Here is an 18,423-nt window from a genome sequence, read left to right on the forward strand (position 1 = left end):
GTGATCTGTGCTGTCCCTGTACGTACGCCCTACATTGAGACTTTCCCTAAGAATGAGGAAATGAGGGAAACAAGCTGGGCCCACTGAGAGTCGGACAGAAGAAATTGGTATGTCATGAATCAGAGCAGAGATGTCCAAAGTCACCTGAAAGGGCCGGGCTGACGCGGTCCTGCCAACAGGCATTAGGTGAAAGTATTGACCCATCTAAAGTAGTAAAGCATCCTCAGACAAAAGTGAGTCCCCCGTGACCCCAGGATACGGAGTATGTCTGGGGAGAGGCAGCTCCGGCCATTGGACCAGTAGCCCTGCTGAGCATGTGTTGAAATGGACAAGGTGGGCGTTACCGATGGGCTTTGAATAGCTCCTTCCCCCACGGCAGCACGATGCTCTGGACATCTGGATGTGCTGGCTCTCACATCTCTGGATGTGGTAGCCATTAACCCAGGGTCGCGGCCTCAGTCGTCTTTGAGAGTAGGCAGATCTAAGAGTGAGCCAAGAGTGGGAGAATAGGGAGAGGCAGGGCTTATGGCCAGCACATGTCAGCGAGTGCACACCTGCCTAAAGGTATGCCCAGTCCATGACTTAAAAACACGATGCCAGCCTGCACCACGCAGGGCCCCAACAGGAAACAGGTGGCATACTCTAATTAGGGGAATCAAGGCAGAGCTGATTTCCAAAAGGACTAATGGCAAAGCAGGGTGTAGGGGAGTCACAGGAGAGGGTGCAAGATCCTGGGGGAGCAGCAGCAAAATTTTACCCCGTAAGCCTGTAGGGTCAGAGGTGACCAGTCCTCAGATGAAAAGAGCTGCGAGAGCAGAGGCAACCTCAGGGAGAAGGAGCTGGGGAATAAATACCTTAACCCCCCCTTCCCTCTGTCTTGCCCCCTGCTGGAGCCCCCATTTATCAAAACCCCCCAGCACCCCCAGCTGTGGACTTTTAAATGAACAAAAATATACTTCTCTCTTTTTTAAAGCACCGTCTTTAGAGTCTTTATAAGATCAGCTCAACCCTACCATACAATCATAAAAGAAAATATCTGCCAAGAAGATATAATAATCATGAATTTATGTGTATTATGAGCTTCTATTTATTTTGGTGAGACATATAGAGCAAATCTGGCAGAACTGTCAGGAGAAAGTCCTGAATCTATAAACAAAGTAGGAAGTGTTAATTAAACTTTCGTAAAACCAATGGCTCAAGTAACAAAACATTAGTAAGGATACGGAAGTTTGAACAATATAATTAAGGATTTTCCTCTACCAGGTAAACATAAACTTCACAGCCCCACACACAGAATACCCATTGTTTTCAGGCTCAAATGGAACACTTAAAAAAAAATACCACATAGGTGGCATAAAGAAAGTTGACAATTTGTTTCGAAGAATGCATATCACTGCCATGTTCTCTAATCCCAATATCATAAAATCAGAAACCAACAGTAAAAAGTTGGCCAAGGCAATCCAATACATTCTGTGACTTAAATGCTCATTTCTAAATAATTCATGGGATAAGGACAACCTCATAATGGAAATTACCAGATATTTAAAAAATGAATAACAATAGGGGCGCCTGGGTGGCACAGCGGTTAAGCGTCTGCCTTTGGCTCAGGGCGTGATCCCGGCGTTATGGGATCGAGCCCCACGTCAGGCTCCTCCACTGGGAGCCTGCTTCTTCCTCTCCCACTCCCCCTGCTTGTGTTCCCTCTCTCGCTGGCTGTCTCTATCTCTGTTAAATAAATAAATAAAATCTTTAAAATAAAATAAAATAAAATAAAATAAAATAAAATAAAATAAAAATGAATAACAATAAAGCTAAAGTGGAACTTGGAGGGAAAATTCTAGCCTGAAATGCATTTATTAAAAACAGGAAGGATTGGCAACAATGAAATAAGTGTCTGACTCGAGACTTTAGGAAAAGACCATCAGAAAACTTGAAGAGAGCAGAAAAAAGGAAATAATAAAGATAAAGCAGGAAGGACCGCTATGGAAACCAACAAAAAGTTGAAGTCTTTTCAAAAAGGCTTAGTAAATTCTTTTCAAAGCCTCAATAAAATAAACGATTATTAGCACACACTATACAACATCGGGAACAAAAGGAAGGATGGGACTGGAGATGCAACAAGGTTTTTAAAAAATCACTTAAAAACACTTTGGGGATATTCGGTTCCAGCAAGATGGCAAATGAAGATAATAGGAAAAATCCAGGAAATGAACCCAGAAGGAAGAAGTAGCTTGCAAGAAGTGGAGGCCAAACATAAATAAATAAAATTAATGATTAAGCACGGGAAATTCAAATGAGCATGGGCTTTATAAGAACAGTTTTACAGACTGATTTGGGGAATAAAATAAGGTAAGACTAAAAACTAGGGAACAATCAAATTACAGGCAGGAAGCTATGATCAAAGTTCAAAAGTATTCTAAGGTCCTTGATTCTTCTAGAAGAGGATATTGATTAACTTTAGACTTTGTTAGGTTGAAGTGTGCATGTTAAAAATCTGAGCATGACTAATGGAAGAACAGAAATAGAATGTATTCTAAACCTGCAGAGAGGAAACAAAGGGGATGAAGACAGTCCAATCCGTCCACCTCCAGGCAGGAAATGACACATAAAAGAAGCAAAGGAAAAGCTTGGTGGGGCTGCCAGTTTCCAGGATGGTCCCAGGGATCCCTGGCTCCTGGGACCTATGCCCATGTGAAGTCCCCTCCCATAATGTGTGGGTGGGAACTTAGTGACTTGTTCCTGTGCCATAGAATATGGTAGGAATGATGGTATGTCACTTCCAAGCAGGACTGACTTTCTGGGAGTGCAATCCATGCTTTCACAAAGGGCACTCTCCCCAGAAGGGCTCCATGCTTGGTTTAGTGCTCTGCTCTCGCTGACTTGAAATCCTAATAATTTTTTAATAAGGAACCCCAAGAATTACATAGCCAGTTTTGCTTCCAAGATCAGGTTATAAATAGGGCTGCCAGATAACATTCAGGAAGACCAGTCAAATTTAAATTTCGAATAAGCAGTGAATAATTTTTTAGTATAAATATATCCTGTGCAAATATTGAAATATTATCTGAAATTTAAATTTAGCTGGGCATCCTGTATTTTTATTGGCTAACTCTGGCAACCCTAATAGAAAAGAGCCATGGCTTTCATTTTGGTTGCTCTGTGTATGTGTGTGTGTGTGTGTGTGTGTGTGTGTGTGTGTGCTATCTCGAATTGCTCCTTCAAGGGAAGCATGTCACAAGCCATGTCACAAGCATGGAGAAGTTCATGGGGCCAGGAACTGAAGCCTCCTGCCCCTAGCCACGGGAATGAACTTGGAAGCAGATCTTCAACAGACACTTCAGATGTCTGTAGCCTGGCCAACAGCCCTACTGAACTGTCCCAGACACCCTGAGCCAGAATCACCTGGCTATGTGGTTCCCAGATTCCTGACCTGAAGAAATGAGGTGAGATAATAAATTTTTGTTGTTTTGAAATGCTCAGTTTGGGGGTACTAATATATGTGGTAAATGAAAACACAAAAGAGGATTTAGAAATAAAAATTTAAATACTGGTAATCACAACAAATGTAAATGGACTGAAATCACAACAAATGTAAATGGACTGGTTTCACCAGTTGCTAGATTATCAGGGGGAAAGAAAACACATAATCCAGCTGTACGCTCGCTGTTCATGAGAGTCATATCTAAAACAACAGACCTATGGAAATACCGAAGGCAAAGATATGAAAAAAAGACCATCCATTGTCTGACCAACAGTGTGTCCGAGACCTTTTGCACTTTGCTACTGAAGCCCAATTTTTTTTCAGGGACTAGACAGGAATCTATTGGTCCAGGAGGAGCATCTGTCCCCCAGCCCCAGTTTATTTCTTTGTGATGTCAAAGTACCAGCCGCAAAAGATGAATCACAATTCGGTCTAAGCCAATCGTAGAGCCTCTTTTCTCTCCATCGGTGATTAGGGAAAAGATGCTCATGTGTCCCAGTTCTGGAAACTGGAATGTAAAGGGAAATCTGGGAAGTGCTTTTTTCCTTTCTCCTTCTGCCTGGGGCATGGAACACAAGGCCTCAAGTGCAGCAGCCTTTTTGCAATCTTGGCATAACCATGAGCACAAAGGCCCTCAGGCTAATGTTGATGGAGAGGAGATTCCTAGCAAGCCTGGGTAACTGACGCATCATGGAGCTGCTAAGATAATGCCGACAATGGCCTGACTTTGGAATTTTTGTTATTTAAAGAAAACATACCCCAATTTGTTTCAGCCACTGTAGTTGGGTTTTGTTACTTGCATTTCCAATAGGCACAGCAGACAAATACTAAGCCAAAGGGAGCTGGTGTAGCTTTATAAATATCAGATGAAATGGACTTTAAGTCAAAAGGCATCATTATGGGGGCGCCTGGGTGGCTCAGTCATTAAGCACCTGCCGTTAGCTCAGGTCATGATCCCAGGGTCCTGGGATTGATTCCCTCATTGGGCTCCCTGCTTAGCGGGGAGCCTGCTTCTCCCTCTGCCTGCTGCTCCCCCTGTTTGTGCTCTCTCTCTCTGTCAAATAAATAAATAAAATCTAAAAAAAAAAAGAGGCATCATTATGGATAAGAAGGTCATTACATAACGATTAACAAGAAAAATGTTACCAGGGAGATATAATTCTGAACTTCTTTGAACCTAACAGCCTAGCCCTCAGATTATATAAAGCAGAGTCTAGGCGACTGGGTGGCTCAGTCGGTTAAGCATCTGCCTTTGGCTCAAGTCATGATCTCAGGGTCCTGGGATCAAGCCCTGCATCAGGCTCTCTGCTCAGCAAGGGGTCTTCTTCTCCCTCTCCTCTGTGATCTGTCTCTCAAATAAATAAATAAAATCTTAAAAAAATAAAAATATATAAAGAAGAGTCAGCAAACTTCTCCTATAAAAGGACAGATAGTAAATATTTTAGACATTGTAAACCATCCAGCCTCTGTCTCAACTACTCAACTTTGCCATTGTAGTAAGAAAAAAGTCACAGAGAATACATAAACAAACAGACATGGCTGCGTTCCAATAAAACTTTATTTACAAAAACAAGGAGTGGGCCAAATTTGGTTCACAGACCACATCGTTTGATGACCCCTGATAGAAAGTGAAACTTGAGACAATTTCAAAGAGACATGGATGGATCCATAATCCTCCTGAGGATCTTATCTTTCCTTTCTCCATAGTTACTAAATCAAGTGGCCATAAGGTTAGTCAATATGTAGAATATTTGTATAACACAATTAAGAAGCTTGATCAAACAGAAAAATTGGCATTCTTTTCATCCAGTGTGAGAACATTTACAGAAATTGTTCCCACACTAGGTCATGAGGCAAGTCTGCCAAGGAGTGAACTGATATCACGTAGACCATTTTCTACGACCACAATCCCCTGAAATGAGAAAACGACAACAAAAAGGTAAACTTATGCCTGAAAATTAAAATCAAACCTCCAAATATTTAATGGGACAAAGAAAAAATACAAAATATAAGAACTGGCTGACAATGAAAGCATTACATTTTGAAATTTCAGTGCAGCTAAGACAATCCTTGAGGGGATGTGTGTCCTCTTAAACGCCTGTATTAAAGATTGCACCTTAATAAAGATAGCACATTAGTGACTTGAACATTCAATTTAGGATGCCAGAGAAAGACCACATAATGCCTCCTCCAATAGCAGGAAATAATAAAGATAAGAGAAAAAAAATCAATAAAACAGAAAACAAAGAACCAACACAGATGATCGATAAAGCAACTGACTAATAAAACAGATACATTTGTAGCAGGACTGATGAAGAAGAGAAAAGGCCCGAATAAATAATGAAAAGAGGGAGTTAACTAGAGAAAGACTTTTTTTCACTATAAGAAACAATTTTGTACAAATAAATTGGAAAATGAAGTTGCAGTGGATAAGTATCTATAGAATATAACCGATCGAAACTGACAAGGAATGGAAATGAGAAATAAAACATAACGTTAAAGAAATAGTTGTTCAGATTGTTCTTTTAAATCTCTCCTGGATCTGTAGTGATCATATCCCTTTCATTCTTAGTATTTAATTACTTGAGCCTTTCTATATATATATACATATATATACATATATATATATATATATATATATATATATATATATATATGTATATATATGCCTCAGAGGTTTAACTATTTTATTAATCTTTTCAAAGAACTCACTTTTGGCTTCGTTAATTCTCTCAGTTGTATATTTTTTCTGTTTTTTTAAGTTTTGCTCTCATCTTCATCATTTCTTTTTTTTTTTTTTTAAGATTTTATTTATTTATTTGACAGAGATAGAGACAGCCAGCGAGAGAGGGAACGCAAGCAGGGGGAGTGGGAGAGGAAGAAGCAGGCTCCCAGCGGAGAAGAGCCTGACATGGGGCTCGATCCCAGAACACCGGGATCACGCCCTGAGCCAAAGGCAGACGCTTAACGACTGAGCCACCCAGGCGCCCCCATGCACGCTTTTATAACTTTGCTCCTTCTGCGCATACCCTTGAGCGGTCGATAGTACTGTTTCGCCTGCTTCAAAGCTTCATATCATGCCTCGTATACTGCATGTCTCTGCCTTTTTTGTACCAGATCACGTGAGAGGCTCGTCTGTGTTAACCCGCAGCACCTCTCTTAGACTCGGGCAGCTGGGACCCCTTGAATCTTGGAATTCCTCTGCCCCCAGGGCCGAGAGCCTCTTTCCAAGGCCAGAGCAGTGATTTCCCTAGAGTTTTCTTCCTGCGGTGACCACACAGCCGTACCTACCCTAATCCCAAGGGCCGGCCCGGTGGCAGTTGTGGGAGGGACAAACAGGCTGACGTGTCCACAAGTGTGTGTGCATGAGTTCCTGACGGCGTAGGCCAGACCCAGAGCAGGAAGAGAGCAGAAGAGTGTCCTCAGCCCCCAGATTACCCCTGCCCTGGGCCTCATGAATGTTAGGGGCAGCCTGTCAATCAATATATATCTCTCCAGTGCATTCTTCTTAACTGCCTACTTTGTAGCTCTAACGAGATTGACTTGTACATTATTCTGTTGTTTCCAATTTTCCACTCTACATGGTGTTGTAATGAACATTCTTGTACTTGTCAAGAGGTGGGATTTATTTCTGGAATTGAATTCTAGGTTGGAGAGTATGTGCATGCTGGACTTTACTAGATTTTGCCAGATTGCTTTTCCAAAGTGGTTATAACTGAAACTCTCTTTAGCATTAACAAGAGGGCCCATTGTTCTACAATAGTCCTCAGCACTTAATATAGTCGGGCTGGAAATGTTGTTTGTGTTACCAACTTGAAGTCTAAAGTTCCATCTTGTTTTAATTTGCATTCCAAAAATTACAAGTAGGGTTAAACTTCATTTCACATATATTTGTATTGTTTACCTGTTTATATCTTATGCTTGTTTTCCTGTTGAGTCGTTTGTAATCTTTTTATTGATCTGTAGAACTTCGTGATGCAGCCTGGATACCAATCCTTCGTCTGTTGTGTTCATTATACGTGTATCTTCTCCCAGCCTTGTGCATTGGGTTTTGTTTATCTTATTTTTGCCATGCAATACTTTGGAACTTCAATGTAGTCAAATTCTATCAGTATTTTCTTTACGGTTTATGCTTCTTAAACTTGGTTAAGAAATCTTCATATCATGAGGTCGAGAAAAGATTTTTATTTAAAAATTTTCTTTTTCGGGGCACCTGGGTGGCACAGCGGTTAAACGTCTGCCTTCCACTCAGGGCGTGATCCCGGCGTGATAGGATCGAGCCCCACATCAGGCTCCTCCGCTATGAGCCTGCTTCTCCCTCTCCCACTCCCCCTGCTTGTGTTCCCTCTCTCGCTGGCTGTCTCTCTCTGTCAAATAAATAAAATCTTTAAAAAAAAAAAAGCTTTCTTTTTCATATTTAGTATCCCTCTGCACTGACTTTGGTGATCAGAGTGATACAGGAGTGCAATTCTCCTTTTTTCCACACGGAAAACCAATTTTCGCACCACCATTTATTGGAAGGAACTGGTTTAAGTATTTTTTTTTAAGTAATCTCTACACCCAACGTGGGACTTGAACTCATGACCCTCAGGTCAAGAGTTGTATGCTTTATCGACTGAGCTGGCCAGGTGCCCCATAAAAGGAACTGGTTTAGGGGCGCCTGGGTGACTCAGTTGGTTAAACATCTGACTCTTGATTTCAGCTCAGGTCTTGATCTCAGGGTCGTGAGTTCAAGCCGCGTGTTGGGCTCCACAATGGATGTGGAGCCTACTTACAAAAAATAAAGATAAAAAAAAAAAAAGAGAACTGGTTAAAATGCCACCTCTGATTTATGTCGAACCTTCAGTTTGCACACCTCTCCTCTGTGCTCTCAATTCGGCCCCATTTGTTTATTTGTACATCCCTCTGCCAGTACCTCCCTGTCTCATTACGTTAGTTGTGTAAGTCCTGACATCTGAAGGGTGATTCTCCTCACTGTGTTCATTTTCTTCAAAGTTGCTTGGCTACCCTTGGCTGTTCTTTCATATGACTTTAAGATAATGTTTCCAAAAATACTAATTTAAAAAACACTTTGTTTAACCCTTTGACATTGAAATAACTTTATAGATTACTTTGGGGGAATTCACGTCTTTACAGTCGAGCCCCTCTTTCTACAAGCAAGTTATACCTCTCCATTTCTCCATGTCCTGAACGACCATCCATCGAGCCTTCTAATTGTCTCTATAAACATCTTGCACATCTCTTAGATTTATTCATAGGCACTTGAGGGTTTTTTGTGCCTTTATTAGTGGTACCATTTATAAATAGCACTTTTGGTCTGTCGTGGGTGTTTATTTATTTATTTAAAGATTTTATTTATTTATTTATTTATTTATTTATTTATTTATTTATTTCACAGAGATAGAGACAGCCAGCGAGAGAGGGAACACAAACAGGGGGAGTGGGAGAGGAAGAAGCAGGCTCCTAGCGGAGAAGCCTGATGTGGGGCTCGATCCCATAATGCCGGGATCACGCCCTGAGCCGAAGGCAAATGCTTAACCGCTGTGCCACCCAGGTGCCCCTGTCATGGGTGTTTAGACGTGAGATGGCTGAACCATTGAGAATGTAAAGGGCCTGGGGTTTTACCCCAATCAGACTCTTAGCTACCACAGTATCTAGGATGCCGCAGAAGACACGAGACTTCTGGGTCAGAGACAAAGGACTTCATGGCTCAGCGAGAAGCACGTGTCTCACGTTTGGGCCAGCGGCTCCTCTGGCTCCCCCAAGTCCCACGGCGGTGCTGCACATGTGATCAGCAGGTTTGCACATTCACTGAAGAACCCTGAGCTCTTTGCGGCAGCAGGAGACATCGTCTTCAATACACTGGACAATAAGCAAGTCTGCCTTCTGCTCCGGAGGGAGATATTTACTCTATGTTCCAAAGACGGTTGATATAAACATCCTTGAAGAGATGGTCCCCAGCCCCCCTCGCCCCCAAAACAAGAGAGTCCCAAACAAAAGGGCAGTTAGTGTCTCTGTTTGCAAAGCATCCAGAAAGGCATCTGACCCGTGGAAAATTGTCTTTCAACATGAAAGGGTTCAATCATTTTAATAGCTTGCCCGTAGAATCTCTTTGATTTTCTAGGTGGACAATCACATGCTCTACAAATATATAATGACCATTTTGTTTCTTCCTTTCCAACAGTTTGTACCCTTTACTCCCCTTTGTTTCCCTTATTGCACAGGCCAAGGAGTCCAGGGTGGCTTTGAACAGAAACCGAGGTAGTGAATAGCCTTTTTAGGTTTTTCACTTTAAAGGAAATTCTTTAAGTTTTATCATTAAGTGGTACATTGACTGCAAGTTCTAGAAAGATACCCTTTACCAACGTATCACATTAAGGAAGTTCCCTCCTCGTCCTAGTTTGCCAAGAACTTTTATAAACTGCTTAATTTTATCAAATGTACTTTCTCCATCTGTTGTGGGATTGTAGGATTTTTCTGTGTTTTAATCTGTTAATGTTGAGACTTAAAATAATAAGGGCACCTGGGTGGCTCAGTCCGTTAAGCGTCCAACTGTTGGTTTCTGCTGGGGTCATGATCTCAGGGTGGGGGGATCAGCCCTGCATTGAGCCCCACGTCAGGCTCCGTGCTCAAGCAGAGTCTGCTTAAGATTCTCTCTCTCCTTCTTCCTCTGCCCCCGTTCACTTTCTCTCTCTAAAGTAAACAAATCTTAAAAAACAATAATTTTCTTTTTTTAAAAAAGATTTTATTTATTTATTTATTTATTTATTTAAGAGAGAGAGAGAGAACAAGAGTGAGCAGAGGGGAGGAACAGAGGGGCAGGCAGAGGGAGGAAGGGAAAGAATCTCGAGCGGATTCCATGCTGAGAGCCCCACACTGGGCTTGATATCATGACCCTGAGATCATGATCTGAGCCGAAACCAAGAGTCTGATGCTTAACTGACTGAACCATCAAGGCCCCTGAGGCTTGAAATAATAATTTTCTAATAGTAATTTTCTAATGTTGAAATATTCTTGCATTTCTGGCACAAAGCCAACTTGGTCATTATGCATTGTTAAGTATGTTGCTGTATCTGGTTTGACAGCTTTCTGTTTAGGATATTTGGATCTGTGTCCATAATTGAGATTGACCTGAGCTCTTCTTGTCTCAAGCTTCCTTGTCTAAGTTGAATATTAAGGTGCTACTAGCCGCATAAAATGCAATGGGTAGTGGCCTCTCTTTTTCTACTTTTTGGAGCCATTTGGAAATATATGGACTGTCTGTTCTCTGAATACGTACCTGAGCCCAAGATACTGGATTATTACTGCCACATGCCACCCCGAGTGGACGCGGCAGCCAGGACTGAGACTGTGAGCCACTCCCTGTGGGAGGAGGGCCCGGCCACCTGCTCCCATAGGTGGTGACAGAGGCTCAATGAGCAGGTCCTGCAGCTCCCGCCCTAAGCAGTCATCACTTTACATCATCAATAATAATTACTCTTTTATTTTATTCCCAGCATGTCAGAATAAGACCAAGGAGGAGAGCGACTATTGAAAGGAGACCCCCTTGGAGGCCCAAACTGGCAGGAAGCTCAGGCAATTGATTGGCCGGTAAACAACACAGTAATTTATGAGAGAAACATTTTGCAAAGCATGGCGCATGCACCATTGCTGCGGACGCTATTTGGTGACAAATAAATCTCTGTTATCTTAAGAATGATGTATAGAGATTAGAAAATATAACTGTGTAATTACAAACAGCAAGAGGTACAGCCAGAACATCAAACGTGCCATTTGCCAGCCATAGCGTAGGTCTAATATAGGTTATTTAAATAAAAATAATACCGTAAGTAAATATTCTTTCTGCCGTACACTTGAGATGGGCAAGTTCATGAAACCGGGGGAGGTGATGCTGGTCCTGGCCAGACACTTCTTCGGTCATTGTGAAGAACATTGCAGATGGCACCTCAGACCATCCCTACAGCCATGCTCTGGTGGCTGGAATGGACCGCTAACCCCGCAAAGTGACAGCTGCCATGGGCAAGAAGAAAAACGTCAAGAGGTCAGAGATCAAGGCTTTTGTGAAGGTTTATAACCACAGCGACTTCGTGCCCACAAAGTACTCTGTGGATATCTCCCTGGACAAAACTGTCATCAATAAAGATGTTTTCAGAGACCGTGCTCTTAAATGCAAGGCCTGACAAGAGGCCAAGGTCAAGTTCGAGGAGAGGTACAAGACTGGCAAGAATAAATGATTCTTCCAGAAGCTGCAGTGTTAGATCTGTTTTGTTTCAGTCATTAAAAATACCAAAAAAAAAAAAAAAAACAGAGTAAATATTAATACAGGTACTAAGATATGGCAGAAAATTGAGATGGTGTGTGAGAATAACCAAAGTTAGGAAATAATTCAAGGAAAGGTTTGTTTAATGAATAACAAGCCAGCATCGGCCACTAGCAATCCCTTGCAAAAACATACACGTCGGGAACATACAAAGAAGGGAGAGATTAAAAAGTGAGAGGGGCGCCTGGGTGGCTCAGACGGTTGTCTGACTCTTGATTTCGGCTCAGGTCATGATCTCAGGGTCCATGATCCCAGGGTTGTGAGATCGAGGCCCACATCAGGCTCTGTGCTGGGCGTGGAGCCTGCTTGGGATTCTCTCTCTCCCTTTCCCTCTGCCCCTCCCCTTCTCTAATAAAAAAAAAAAAAGTAAGAGACAACCACTTTCTAAAGCAATTGAGTGATCTTTTTTAAAAGGACTGGAATCCTACTCAGAGCGTTGGTGTCTGGAGTAAACCCCTCCTTGTGTTGGCCCAGGGTGGGAACCTGGGGGCCTGCTTGCCTGCCTGCCCCCTTTCCGCATGCCCTCAAATGAACCCTGCCGATTGATCTCCCCACTCAGGAAGAGTAAGACAAATGGAAAACATTTTCAGACATGCAAAGATTCGGAAGGCTTTCCGTCCATGCACCCCCTTTAAAAACGTTATTTGAAGATATACTCCAGCAAAACAGAGACAAAACCCAAGAGAGACCAGATTCACCCAACAGGAGAACTGCCCCACAAGTGTAATGAATAGAAATACCAGAGGTCCATAAAGCCATCAGTCAAAATTAGAACAGGAAGTCAGAGGGTTTGGAGAAAAGTGTCTTCGAGAAGAAAATGGGCTTCATTCAACAAATAATGTAATTGAGAAGCCGGGAGATTTTAATGACCTGACTAAAAAGGCATGTGTTTCTTTCCTCAAGAAGAAAAGAGAAAAGCAATTAGAAACTCCAGGAGAACCAAAACTCGTATAAGTCCAAATAGGAAGCGAATTAAAATATAACATGACTTGGAATATTGAGGGAGTGTAGGAAAATACTTTTGAACTTGAAGCCTGGAGCATTTCCCTTCAGGCAGCATTTAAATCATAAGATTATAGTTCTTTCTCTCTGGGCCCCCGGTGCTAGTCAGCGCTGCCGAGAATAATGTTTAAATAATCATAATATTTTTAAAAAATATATTATTGATTTTTGGGGCGCCTGGGTGGCACAGTCGTTAAGCGTCTGCCTTCGGCTCAGGGCGTGATCCCGGCGTTCTGGGATTGAGCCCCACATCAGGCTCCTCCACTGGGAACCTTCTTCCTCTCCCACTCCCCCTGCTTGTGTTCCCTCTCTCGCTGGCTGTCTCTCTCTCTGTCGAATGAATAAATAAAATCTTTAAAAAATATATTTTATTGATTTTCAATTTATGAAATTCAGAGAGGGACAACACACACAAAAACACGTTCACTGTGGATACAGAACGAGATTCAAGTGTAGCGGTTTAGCAAGAAGATTTAGGAGGAGGGAGGGCAAGTGTGATAAAGGATGTCCCATCTTGTGCAGCGGGAGTCAGGAGATATCTCATAAAATTAATGGCAGAAGAAAGAAGAGCTGAAAATGGGTATCTAACCAGACTCTGGAGGGGAGGTACCTCGGCTAAACGTCTCATCTTTCAGAGTCGGGCACAGTGCCAGACGTTGTTCGTTCGGTATCCACCCGCCCTCCTGCCCTTGCTTCTAGAACCCTTGCGTTTCACTGGGCACATGGCAACCCAGAGAAACAATCTATTCCCCAGGCTCCCTTGCAGCCACGTGGGATCGGGTGACCAAATTCAGGCCAAGTGGATGCGAAAAGAAAAAGCGTGCCTCTCCACCAGCTGGAACACGGGTGTGCCTTCTCTGAGCCAGGCCAAGACTTTTGCCATAAACAGTAATACCTAATACACACACACACACACACACACACACACACACACACACACACTCTAACTCTGTGTCGGGCAGTTCTCTAAGTGCTTTGCATATATGAACTGTCACCTAACAAGGATGTGTATTCGTTTCCTCTGCGGCAGTAGCAGAAGACGAGAAACTCAGTGTCTCGGAAGGACACAAACGTATCTGCTTACAGTTCTGGGGTTCAGAAGTTTAAAATCAATGTGTTGGCTTGACTACTTCTTTCTGGAGACTCAGGGGAGGATTTATTTCCTTGTATTTTCAGCTTCCAGTAGCACCTGCATTCCTTGGCTCTTGGTCCCTTTTTCATGTCACTACAGTCTCTCATTCCATCATCCCATCTCTAATTACTCTTTCGATTTCCTGCCTTTATTTATTTATTTATTTATTTATTTATTTATTTATTTAGAGAGTGTGTGAGCAGGGGGAGGGGGAGAGGGAGAGACAGAGAATCTCAAGCAGATTCCGCACTGAGTGAGGAGCCCGATGCCAGGTTCGATCTCACAAGCCTGAGATCCTGACCTGAGCCGAAACCAAGAAGTCGAATGCTTAACCGACTGAGCCACCCAGGAGCCCCTCCTGCCTCCTTCTTCTAAGGACCCTTGTGCTTACATCGGGCCCACCAGAGCAGTCCAGGATAATATCCCCATCTCAAGAATCTTCACTGAATCACTTCTGCGAAGTCTTTTTTGCCGTATAAGTTAACATGCACAATTTCTAGGGATTAGGACACACACATCTTTGGGGGAACATTACGCCCCCTCCCTCAGATGGGTGCTGTATTATCCCCCATTTTACAGGTGGCGAAACTCAAGCACAACGAAATGAAGCAGCAGGCCCGGGGCACACAGCAGCTCATAAGTGGCAGCCCCCTAATTTAAACCTGGCACTAGGACCTGTGCTCACAACCGCGATATTCTTCTACCCCCGGCAGAACTCTGGCTTCCCAATGATTGCAGAGCCACCTGACCAGCCCTGGATGGCCTGCAGAGAAAATGAAACTTCCATCTTTCTAAAGCATTGTCATTTGGGAGTCTTTGTTACAGTGGCTCTACTCTAATACTGAAGTCAATAGCTACTCTACCGAATTTAAAATAATGATTTTACTCTATTTTATTCTGGGTGGTTTGAATCTATTACCAAAAAAATTACAAGTACTTTTTATTCATTTCAAATGTATTTAAGTTGGAGGGCGGGGATGCCATCAGTCCATATCACAACCTTGCTTAAACCCTTCAGGGACCCCACTGCCTTTGGGATGGAGTCCAAGCTCCTCAGCCTAGATTCAGGCCAGCCCTTCGCCCACCTTTCTATTTCTGAACAGACTTTTGGCCATGTCTACCCCTCACCTTTGCTCATGTTATCCCCTCTCCCTGGAATCTCAACCCTTCTCTCTCTCCCACTCCTGCCCAGCATGTCCCACTCAAGCCCATCTGTGAACTCCTATTCAACCCTCAACGCCCAGCCTAAGTTGCCTATGGAAGGTTTTTCTGTTTATCTTGGTCTTTCTCAATCCTGGTAAAGATTTTCCTCCAATGTCTGGTGATTCAGATTGTAATTAAACAAAACAAAACTATCCAGTCTACACACACACACACACACACACACACCTCCTAGAAAGATCAGGTTTCTCCTTCTTTTCCTTCCCTTTGTGTGTTCCTCTGTCAAAATAACCACAGCAGCACATTTATCATGATCATTGCTTATAACTAATATAATTTATAATTTTAGGATTTCAGTTCATTAGCAGCCTCCTGCACTAATACGTGACTCCAAAGAAAAATACCAATTGACAAGATAAGCATAAGGACGTCTGACAAAGATTTCCATGATGACCGCTCTGGTTTTTTGAAATATCAAATTAGTTCTAAGGATGGGTGTGTATGAATGTGTGAGTCTCTGTTTTGCTGGTGCCCAGCAACGGCTGCTCTGCACCCCTGCCCGCCCGCAGCACATCCTTACACAACTCTGCAGGGCAAAGTTCCTGTTGGTCTCATCTTACAACCAGTGCAGCGAGGCCCAGAGAGGTTGTGTTAGTTTCTCGCGGCTGCTATACAGATCACTGAGAATCTAAGGTCTGAAAACAACGCGGTTTTTTTTTCTTGCCCCATTTCTAGAGGTTAGAAGTCCAAAATGAGTCCAACGGGGCAACAAAAGGAATTGGTAAGGTGAATCCCTTCTGGAGGCTCTAGGGGAGAATCTGTTCTTTGCCGGTTTCCAGAGCCCACCCATCTTCCTGAGCTGTGGCCTCTTGCAGCCCTGGCATCACCTCCCACCTCTGCTCTGTCATCGCACCTGCTCTTTCTGTCCCTCCTGTCTCCTTATTACAAGGCCCCTTGTGATTATATCGGGCCCACCTGCATAACCCAGGATAATTTCCCCATCTCAAGAGCCCGAATTTAGTCCCATCTGCAAAGTCCCTTTCGCCGGGTAGCCTGTCACCAGTTCCCAGGATGAGAATGTGGACTTTCTTGGGGGCCACCATCCAGCCTATCACAGAAGTGAAGTGACTAGTCCCAGATCACACAGCAGGACGCAGCAGAGCTGGGAGTCTGAGCCAGGTCCTTCTGGCCCCAAAGCCTGTGCTTCTGACCACAGTTCAATACAACACTCCACAGACTGGGAGGGGGGCAGTGATCTCCGGGCTCACATGCGCTATCACTGTCAGTCCCGGTCCTATCCTGTCCCCCGACGCCACGAGCTCCCGCTCTAATGCATATGATGGCCCCTGCCTGTCTGTTCACGTGGGGGTCTCCCCAGACTAAGCATCAGGGCCCCTCTCTTGCAGCTTACTCTCGGTCAGTGTTTGTTGAGTGAATATATGAGTGAGTGAGCAGAGGCTGCTGTCTCCAGCCCCTTCCCTCTGGCCCCTGCCCCAGCTTGAAGATACTCAGCAGCTCGTGAAGCCACCAAGGATGCCTGGCTCTGGGACCTGGTCCCCTGCTCTCTCAGGGACGTCCATCCCCTCCAAGCCGCCCACACCCTGAAGGAGGGCCTGCCCTTCCTGAGGAGAAGAGACACGAAGACTGAGCACCTGGCCTGGAAACAGAGGACATGAGCTTCCCGGGTCCCTCCCTTTGCTAGGAACTTCCAGAGGCCAGTGCTGTTGGGCCCGAGGACCTTAGTGCCAGACTCAGCCCTCAGAGGCCCCCACTCTGGAGCCACAACCCAGCCCCTGCTGGCCTGCCCCTCACCCCTCTGCACCCCTCTGCTTGCTTTCTGGTTTCTGTTCTTCTAAAAGTCACCTCTGCCCCGCTCAGAGCGTTCCCATGCACAGCCTAGGACTGTGGCAGCATTAGCAAGTTGAAAACCCAATTATATTTTGATTATTCTAGTCCTAGCCTGACAGAGGTTACTGTAAGTCACACTGGAATTGGGAGGGAGGGGGAGGCAGCACCTGGGGCCAGTGCCCGGGGATCGCACTTAAAAGATGGATGTGACAGGGACCTGGGGCTCGGAGGTTCGGGATTAGATCAACATGGCCGGGGCTGACTGGTTCCAGGAAAGAGGTCATGTGGTCAGCAGTTGACGGACAGCTCAGGCAAAGCAAAGACTTCAGGCTGGGCCTTCCTGGCCCGAGGAGATGCCAGGGCTGAGTGCCCAGCCTGGAGATGGACGACATGAGGTCCCTGGATGTCTCCCCTGGGCACTGGTGCTTTGCCAGGAGCTCCCAGAGACCAGTGCTGTTGGGCTCAAGGACCAAACCACCGCAGCCCATTGTGCTCTTCCAGAACATCACCGGCCCCTCCTGGGATCCCAGGGTTTTCTCTGAGCATCTACCCAGACCCAACAACTGGCCTCTTACCCTCAGGCCGTGAATGAGGAAGCCAGGCTCAGGACCAGAGGGTCCTGGGGGCCCAGAGCCTCCTCCCTGGCCAGGTCTGATAGAAAGAAATATCAGTTGCCTAGGATCGAAGGAACCCCTCCTGATTCTTTGTCTTGGAGAGCAGCCATCTCTGGGGCACCGAAGGACTAAGGGGGAGTTGGTCACTGGGACCCCTCTTACGGGGAGATGGGACTGGCTCCGTGAAACTGAATTCTCAGCCATGACTCCTCCCCCATACAGACACGGGCACCCCATGTATAATGGTTTGGGGGGCCTGGGGGGCCCCTTGCTCCCTCCAACCCAGGGCATCTGGGAGGCCCTGGACTATGGCATCCTGAGCTCTGGGCTGGGCTCCGCTGGCGCCCACTGTCTACGCAGACACACGTGGGGCTGCCCCTGTCGCATTAGCAGCCTCACCTCATTTGCTGTGGCTGTCCCTCGAGTGTCCCCACACGGTCTGCCCGCCATCCCACCCTGTGCTGCGGCCCCCTCCCCAGCCCTGACATAGCAGACAGTCGCAGCTCCAGCTGGGGGGGCGAGTGTGGGGGATTAGATGAGTCATCGCTGTGGGGGCAGACATACCAAGTCCCACATACGCACAGAAACCGCACATTCACACACAGAGAGACAGACACCCTCTACACACACACACACACACACACACACACACTCCTTGTGTGCACAAACAGCAGTGTACACAAAGTAAGCCCCATACAGACACAGCCCACTCAGGGTGAGCCTCAGTCATCAACCCAGAGCCTGTGCTCTGCTCGCATGCACACTCAGAGACACACACACACACACCGTCACACATCAGATTCTCCAGACACACACTCAGAGCCCTTACTTCTAAATAGAGAAAAACATATACACACATGCGCCT

General features: G+C 44.9%; 1 pseudogene; it reads left to right on the top strand.

Moving 5' to 3' along the window:
• The first annotated feature begins 11,339 nt into the window (after positions 1–11,339).
• LOC113268212 (60S ribosomal protein L27-like) lies at positions 11,340–11,739 on the top strand (annotated as a pseudogene).
• Positions 11,740–18,423: the final 6,684 nt, after the last annotated feature.

The sequence above is a fragment of the Ursus arctos genome, unplaced genomic scaffold (genome assembly GCF_023065955.2).
Source record: "Ursus arctos isolate Adak ecotype North America unplaced genomic scaffold, UrsArc2.0 scaffold_32, whole genome shotgun sequence".
Taxonomy (NCBI): Eukaryota; Metazoa; Chordata; class Mammalia; order Carnivora; family Ursidae; genus Ursus; species Ursus arctos.